A 9,030-nucleotide genomic window follows, 5' to 3' on the forward strand; every position below is an offset into this window, starting at 1 on the left:
ATGACCAAGACTGAATACTTCCCAGTACTGCAAACAGATGTTAAACCCAAACAGTGTTCCCAGCCACAGAGAAAAACACAAAAAAACAAAAAACAAAGTTCAGTCACACTGCCAAGCCTAGACTGTTTGGTCCCCAAGCAGGGGACCGTGCGAAATGAAATTGCTTTTAAGGTTAAAAGGAAATGTCTTTGATCTAAAAGCGAGGACAACAGTCCTGTGCAGGCCACATAGGTGACTCAACATTGTTGCTTATGTCTTGTTGCAACACAAACACCTGGCAGAAGGGACTGGAAGGATGTCTTTGTCTCCCAGTTCAGAGAGACTTTTGTTCATCGTGGCCACGGTGGAGAAAGCATGGCCCCAGGAGGAGGCCTGTCTGTGGTGGTAGGGTTGTGTGTGCTAGGTAGACAGTGCACACAGCAGTGGCCCAGGAAGCAGGGAAGGCACCAGAGGTGGGCCACACCATAACTTTCAAAGGCCCATCCCCAGTGACCCGCTTCCATCAACTAGACCCTGCCTACTGAAGGTACCACGACTTTCAAAACATAGCCACCAACTAGAGAGCCGGAGATCAGTCACGAGCCTAGAGGGGACATTGCCAACTTAGACCGCGACTCTCACTCATGGAGCACAGCACCCCAGCTCAGGATCAATCTCACCCATAGGAGCTGCAGAGCACCGAGAAACTGGGTCACAGTGTCAGAGTGGAAAGACCAGGGTGGGGGTAGTGGGAGGAGACGTCTATTGTCACCTGCTCTGTCTCAGACACCCAGGTAAGTGACGCTATCTCAGCTTCCTAGTGGGACCCTCATCCCCTAATGCCTTAGAGGATCTAGCTGAAAGACGAAACGGACTGCTCGAGGTGCCTGTGGGCTGCTGAGTAAAATACAAGTTTGCTTTCCTCCAGGTTCTGGGTTCTTTGAGCCACCCCACTTTGTATTCATCAGACTGTATCAGGAAATTGAGTCCTGCAAAGCAGCCCACCTAGCAACGCCAATGTTCTGTCTGCAACCTTGGCCTTGGCTGGCTCCTGACCAGGGATCATTATCCTTCTTGCTTCTGCAGTCTCTTGACGCACCTGCCTTTCGCTCTGGTGGCCAGGGACTTCCCACTCATTGTCCCCGCGCTCACAGTGCCTAGCCAACCTCTGAACCCAGCTGGTGCCCACCTGATGTCTACATGCCATGTTCTCAGAGATGCTGGGTGAAGGCCCTGATCTTTGGGGAAGGGTGCCATTAAAAAAGGATCGATGTCCTCCCCACGAGTCCCCAAGGCCCCAGGCCATGGCTGGCCAAATGAACCCCAGGTCTGAGGCAAGGTGAAAGCCCTCTCGGTTGCAGAGCGGTTGAGCTGTATCAGCCGGGCATCTCCCGCAAGCCGCAGGGTGCTTGCTTAAGCACTCCTGCTGACAGACCGATTTACTGACTAATTTATGTGACATACTTATGGAGTGACACAGGTCTCTTGGAAGAAGTTCAGAGGAAAACAGCCACGATGATTAAAGGATTGGAAAGTGGGTTTTTTCAGGGAAAGGTTCTAAGGACTGGGCCATGGCGATGGAAGGTACATGGCCTCCTCCTTCAGTCCACTCCTCATTCTCCGCCAGGTAGACCAAAGTTCAGGACAGGGCACTACCTGATCGGCCAAAGCAGGGTCCCACCGGTGACTGAAAGGCCAGGGGTCCCCTGCCACACCAGCTTTTCCTCTTAAACATGCTCACTCACACAGGAGCGCACCAACACATGCACAAACATGCACACCCATGCCTGTATGATCGCCTGGATGCACACCCACGTGTGCACACCTATCTCTCTTTGTGTCTGGCTGTCTCTGCCTCTCTGTCTCTGTCCCCCCCTCACACACACACACACACACACACACACACACACACACACACACACACACACACACAGGTCCTGAGGCGCTGAGAATGGCCGACAGCTCTTCTCCTGTCTTGTGGGTTAAGACAACGGCCTGTCTGAGGTCACTCTGACTTGTAAGAGGATTTTTAGAAGTCTCTGTCACTAAGAGGGTAACTAAGATTCAATCCCACTCCTACGGGCAGTGGGGGGCGGAGTCTCCACTGTCTGTCGGCCTGGCCTGCGTTTCTGAGGCTACACCTTCCTGAGGGCTGGGCTGCAATCTTCCCCAGGGTTGTGTCAGGAGGACGAGGAGGCAGTGGCTAATGCCTCTCACCTCCCCCTTCTCTCCTTGTCACTGTGGAGCAGTTGGGGAGGGTGGGGACTTCCCCTCCATGGAGGGAGCTTTCAGTGCTCCGTGAGAGGGATACAGGGTGTGGCCCCGTGGGAAAGTCAAAGCTGAGGTATGGGCACAGTGATGACGATGCTGGAGCTGGTCTGAGGAACCCAGACTCAGCATGAACCCTCGCTCACAGGCCTTGGGACCTTCAGGGCACCCTACTGCCCCAACCTTGGCTTCCGCATCACTGAACCTGGGCCAGGGCAGCGGCACTGTCCCCACCCTCCCGAGGAGTCTTTGACTGGGACGAACATCCTGTTTGGCTCTGGGGTCCTTCCAGTACTCAGTTTCTCTGCATCTTGGTTACTTCCTGTAGAAATGAACAAGGATGCTAGCCCTGAGGCTAGTCTAGAAAATTCCATAGGTCATACTCAGGGTCCTCGAGGCCCCCCCCCCTTTTTTTTCTTTGCCCTGTTAGAGATGGAGTCTAGGGCATTTCATATGCTAGGAAAACTATCTACTACAGAGCCCTAGCACCAGCTCCCCAAGACCCTGGTTTTGACACTCTCTGCTTGAGGTCTAGGTCTTCTAGAAGCAAACTGGACCCTTCCCTAGGAGCCAGCCCCTCCTCCCTGGATATCTTCACCCCTGCAGGGCCGGCTGACACCTCTCCTTCCACTGTGGGACCCTAAGTGTCCTGGGAAGGAATTTCCCTCTTGGTGGCTTTAGCAACTGCATCGTTCCCCTCAAAGGTCCAGATGGAAGGACCGGACAGGCTGCAGCCTTGACACCCATAAATCAATCTGCAGGAACCTGAAACTCGGCTGCTGTGACAGCACCATGTTTCAACATGATCTCCTCCCAGCTCAGCAGGCTGCGGGGAGGCAGTGGAGCCTTGCATCACCACCAGCAGCTGCAGCAGAAAAGCCTCCCCATTTTCGAGGACTTCCCAGAGTCGGTCCTCCTATTCCCCACCCCCAGTGGTTTATCTCACTGGTTACAGGTAGCTACGCAGGCACTCACCGTCTTCAGGGGAGCGCTTGGGCATGGCTCGGCTCTCTGAGCCCAGGGAACAGCCAATCAAGGTCAGGCTGAGGTGGAGGGTGCTCCTCTCCCAGTAGCTGCTGTGGGCCTTTTGATGGACCCTCTGGACATGCCTCAGGGTGTTCTTCTGTGGCTTCTGGAACTCTCTGCCCAGTCACTGGCCCTCTCACATGGAGACTCACCACCTCAGCAGCTTCCAGAAAGGCTGGATTATGACAAGCCCAAGAAGATTACAGGGGTTCACCATCTGCAGAGAGAATAATTAGCTTTGTGCACTTACACAAACGGCTTCTGGCCCTCGGCCCTCAGGATGGCTGTGAGGACAGCACAATATGGCCGTGTGCTCATGGGGAACCTTCAAGTCCCGAGGGTCTCCATTTGACTTCAGCCCTTGCAGTGGCCACAGCCCAGGTGACAACAAGCAGGAGCACTAAGTGAAGAGAGAAAGGGAGATGTGGGCCACCAGCCCAAGGAGAGCTGGCAGAGAAACAGGAGGAGAGTACCTGGGATGGCATGATGGGAAATCTTGATTATTTGCTTGATGGGGTTAGAATCATCATGGAAACAACCTCTAGGCATGCTTGAGAGGGAGTTTCTAGACAGAGTTTATTAAGGTGGGAAATTCCATTCTAAATGTGGGTGGCACTCTTCCACAGGCCAGGGCTCGGGGCTGAATAAAAAGGAGAAGGCAAACGAGTGTTGAATGTTCTCTCCTTCTTGACTGTGGAGACAATGTGACCAGCGGCTCCCAGCTCCTTTCCCTTTTGACTTCTTGCAATGATGGGCAGTGTCCTCAAACTATGAGTCCAAATAAACCCCCTCCCCCTTCCTTGAGTTGCTTTTCTCAGGTATTGGGAGAGCTCTCACCTGTTTTTCCCTCCAGCAGCTGACATCCAGTTTCCCTCTGAGGGTTCCCATGACTCTTTCAAATTGAGTCAGCCATACTGGTTTTTGTTGACCACAACCAAGGGGAATGATAGGAGGCTGGAATAATCAAATCCAACCTCTCTGAAGACAAAACAATCTCTGTTTTACAAAAATGTCGCAGTGTAGATACATGGTTGCCAGGAGGAAGGGGGTGAACTGTGACGTGCACCCCAGCATTCTGCTCAGTAGGAATGTGATGGGAGAAAGAGCAACCTGTGAGAATTCCTGGTGATGCTGCCTTCGGGAGACGGAGGCTGAGCTGCCATGCATCCGCTCCAGCCTGGTCAACTCTGCAATGAACTCAAGGAGGGTTTCCTTCTGGGTGACAGGCACATCTGGTCATCCCAGTGATCAAATGGGCATGAATGTGAGCCACAGGGATGGGGTCACTATAATGAGCCAGCTGGGCCCACTCAAGGCATTTTGCTAAGTTATAACAACCATTATCAGATCTCATAGGCTAAAACACTAGTTCTTCCAAAACACGGGCAACATGAAGGGCTCTCCGTGCGCACCTGCTTGTTTTGTCTCTATCTACTGAACCTCTGCAAAGTGTGCAAGGTCACTGGTGTCTAAGAAATGCGGTGCCACTAAGGATCTGCATCAGCATACACTGGCCAGAGGAGTGTTCACTGGGGTTTGGGTTAGTTATGTTTTAGGCCAGTAAAGGGAAGGTATCATTTGTTTAATGTCTACATTTAGTGAAATAAGGGGAGTGGGCATGGTAGCCTTTCCTTGGGTGGCCACATATTTTTACTATCAAAACCAAGGCACTTTGAAGAGAAAATGGAGACACTACCAGTTAGGTTGGGGACAACAGGAGTAAACCTGGACCACCCTCAGGCAATCAAGACATCACTTTGCCTTACTATGGGGGGCTGTAAGTCAATGAGTTGGGTAGTCACCTAGACTTTAGCATATGGACAACAGATTCAAGTTATTTCATCTCTAAAAAGGTCACTGACCTGTAACACTGTAGCCATTCACAGAAGATTCATGACTCTATAACTTCCACTGTATTCCAACCACTCCAGGAACCATGGTAGAGGATGCCACGAATTCTCAAAGATGCTGGCATCAAGTTTCAGAATCAAGAAAAAAGTCAGTTCAAGTGAAATGCTGGTCTGGGTTTCATAATAATTCATGCAACCCAAAGGAGAACCTGTCAACTGAGCAAAGTTGACAGCAGAGGCTACTAAAGTCCTAGAGCTAGAGCATCATTGTGACAGGAACAACATCACTGATGAGGGACAGAAGGTAAAGGACAGTCCCAGTTATTTGGAACAGGATATTTGTGCATACATGTGCACCTTTTGCTCCATGTTCATCAACACAGAGAAGAAAGGAAAAGCATAAAGATAGAAGTAGGCTGGTCCACAGCCCTGTACAGGAAGACTGGCCTGTTACTACTTCAAGGAGGAAACAAGCACAAGGTTGGTGGGAAGACTGACCTGGGCTTCCCAGGCTCATCTATGCTCCTCAGAAATAAAAGCTGTTCAGTGTAGCGGTTGTTACTTTTCTCTCTGCTGGGACTAATCTCTGACAAAAGCAACTTAAGGAAAGGTTCGTTGCTCAAGGAGACATAGTCCGCCATTTTGGAGAAGCCGTGGTGGCAGTAAGGAGAAGCCATGTTGCATCCACAGTCAGGAAGCAGAGAGAGATGAACAGAGCTCAGCTCCCTTTCTCTTGCTGGCCTTTTTATTCGGTCTGGGACCTTGGTCCATGGGGTAGTTAGTGCCACCCACACTCAAGGTGGGTCATCATTCCTCTGTTCATCCTCTCTGGAAATGCCTTCACAGACATGGGCACAGGTGTGTCTCCTAGGCGACTCTAAATCTAGCCCAGTTGACAGTGATGATGAACCATCATGGGCACTGTGGCTCTAGACCATCAGCCATCAACAGGCAGGCAGGAACTGACCCTATGGGACATAATACAAGGATTGGAAATGCTGTGGACACCATAGTTGGCAGGGAGCCTGCTGTTAACATCTAGTCGGCAGAGGCCTGGGATGCTTCTCAGCAGCCAACAATGAACAGGGTGGCTCCCTCTATCAATGCTGCTGAGGCTAGAAACTGGTTTATGTGACACTATTGGCCTCATTAGTAGAGAGGGGAGGGTCCAGCTGCGTGGTTGGTGACATGGACCAGGGATAACCTCAACATCTCCAAAGAACAGATCTCATTACGAGTCCTGGTTGTGAGACTTGGTTCTGACCAGAGCCTAGGGAGCCACAGGGACAATCACAAAGCCACCACATTCAGGGGGAAACAAAACCACTGAGGCCAAGTAAGCCTGCAACCTGAGGCTCAGAAGCACAGGACAAATAGTATATGCAAATACAGAGAACTGACAGTTTAGGAAGTAGGACTAGGAGGAGGAACTGGGCCAATGGGGATCGTGCCTGTGAAGAGCATCTCTTGTCCTAGCATGCCCTTCACCCCCACTTCCCTTCCCTGGCTACGACTGTTAGGTAAGCAGCTTTGTTAAATCCTGGGGGTTTTGTTCCACCATGGTGTTTTGCTTCAGCATTGGCCCAGAATCAACAAAGCCAAGTGACCAACAGCTGACACCTATGAACCCATGAGCCTAAATAAATAAGAGTGGGGACAAGGAAGGGACACAGACTCAGGAAATCCATATCAACTCCAGAGGAAATCAGTCTTCTTGGGTGGTCTGATCAGGCTCGGTGAAGACTCAATGATAAAGACCCAGCAGAAGCCACATGCCACACTTGGCTTTTGTAATGCTGGACCTTCCTGCTTCCCGAATCTTCCTCCCTGATCCTTCCCACACTCTCGTCTTCCCCCTCTTTAACAAGATGTGGGTGGATGCTATATTCTCTCAGGAGGCATAGTAGTTGCTTGGCTCCAAATCCTGGCTCCTGCCCCTTGACCCACACATACCTCATCCCAACCCTCCCATTAAGAGCCCGCGTCCACCCATTGTATGCCCCTGCTCAGGCTGCTGTAACAGAGTTCTACACACCAAAGGACTCAAAGAGCAGACACATTCTCAGTTCTGGAGGATGGGTGTCCAAAGTCAAGTGTCCACAGGGCTGGTTCTTTCTGGGGCATCTCTCCTTGGCTTTCAGAAAGCTATGACCCTACATGGTCATTTGATGTCTGTTGCCCTCTTCTGATAGGGACACATACTTGGCAGTTCCCAAGGTTCGGAGTCCAAAATCAAGGTGTCCACATTGGATGAGAGTCCCTCCTAAAGATCTCATTTACCTTTGTTGCATCTTTAAAGACCATATGCGCAAGCATGCTCACATTCTGAAGTACTGAGGACTTTAACACGGCAATGAGGGGCAAGGGGCACATTTCAGCACACGCCCGCCAGGCCTGAGCATGCACACTCACACTGTGCTCTCCAGCATCTGCATCTTCTCCACCCAACTCCTAGCACTTGCCAGGAGTTAGGCTTCCGAAGATGGAAATAGCTACCCAGTGGGAATCACAGCTCATGTCTAATGTGGCCAAACAGTTCCTACATGCTCAGTGGCCATTTTTGAGTGAGCAGATGGATGAAGAAAGGAGGCACTGAGGGTGACTGTCCCCCCACTCCCAACTGCAAGGCTCCCATTGGACACAGTCACCTGGAATGATGCTCTTCGTCCTTTCCTGGGGCCAGCAAGGCTTCCACCTGCACCATAGCCTTCAGGCCCTGGCACGCTGAATTGATGTGGAGAGGACACGTGCAGGTAGGTAGGATAGCCCCACAGCAGCAGCACCCTCTGTCCTTGATGGGGCGACTTTTGTGTCAAAGAGCAGGTCTCCCAGCCTCCTCTAGTCCTAGGCAACTCTCTTTGAATGACTGGGCGGACTGTCACTTTCTCAGGGCCCTTATAGGAAGTGGGCCATGCAGCTCCCATGGGTGACAGGGGGGGACATCCTGAAACCTCTGCACCTCCACTTCCTGGTTCTGGAAAATCACTTTGCTTTCACGAACAAGAGCCCCTCCTCTTTGGTTTGGCCCACCTCCCGATGACCTCATTTGACCCAACGGGAGACTCAGAGGGTTGAGTGTAGCTGCTGGGAACTCTAACCCCAAGGGCCAGCACCTTAAACCGGACATACGAAGTGTTCCCTCCTTGCCTCCCATCTAGGACAGTGCAGCCAGGCAGCTGATGGAGGAGATATGGTGGGCTTGACGTTCTCCGGGAGCCCAGGATGGGACTCAGCCATGTGCTTGCAGCATGATTGGTGGTGTTCGACAGTCATCTCTGCGTTTCTGCGTGGGAGACAGCAAAGGAAGGGGCAAAATGGCTTCTTCAAAGTCTAGGAAGCCTCCCCTATGAAGCCAGCCTTGTTCCCATGGTCTACAGGCTAGCCGAAGCCTCACCGTGTGTCTGTGCTCCGATTAGGAAGAGGGGGAAAGAAAAGGCCAAGAACAAGCTCTGGCTTGGCAGTTTGCTCCTAAAGCCCTCTCCTGACCCTCCCCTGTTCACGCTGAGCTGGCTGCAATCGTCAAAGACCTACTAAGTGCTACTTAGCAGCACCTTGCTTGGGGCTTGATTAAATGACTACAAACCCTGGCACAGCCAAACCCACGTAACTGATACATGCGTGCCTCTGTGTGGGGGCTGGGGAGGGTAGTCAACATGAAAGACAGATTAGAGGTCTCCAGTGAGAAGCTCAGTCCCCAGCACAGCAAGACATAGAACATGGCGATCAATAAGTTCCCCTGGCTAGGAGTCAGCAGGGAAAAGGGTCAGGGTGCATGTGAGGGGCAGTGGGGAAAGATCCCCTCCCCTAGTGACGCCGCCACTGTGGGTCTTAGTCGGCTTTCTATCGCTGTGATAAAACACTGACAAACCAACTTGGAAAGCAAAGGGTTAATCTGGTTTCCATGTCA

The 9,030-nt window shown here is 51.7% G+C and overlaps 1 protein-coding gene across 3 annotated transcripts in view; it reads right to left on the reverse strand.

Annotated features, from left to right (window-relative positions):
- Rp1l1 (RP1 like 1) overlaps positions 1-8,226 on the reverse strand; it is a 47,658-nt gene extending 39,432 nt beyond the window's left edge. The window contains exons 1-2 of one of the 3 annotated variants that reach the window (XM_037208463.1): positions 4,111-8,226; positions 3,223-3,673 (exon numbers count right to left, since the gene is read on the reverse strand). The gene's annotated coding sequence lies outside the window, so the exon portion shown is untranslated. Of the gene's footprint in view, positions 1-3,222 lie in introns of all 3 variants that reach the window. The other 2 variants (XM_037208465.1, XM_037208462.1) reach the window with 2 other exon arrangements.
- Positions 8,227-9,030: the final 804 nt, after the last annotated feature.

Source organism: Peromyscus leucopus, chromosome 9 (assembly GCF_004664715.2).
Source record: "Peromyscus leucopus breed LL Stock chromosome 9, UCI_PerLeu_2.1, whole genome shotgun sequence".
In the NCBI taxonomy this organism is placed as follows: Eukaryota; Metazoa; Chordata; class Mammalia; order Rodentia; family Cricetidae; genus Peromyscus; species Peromyscus leucopus.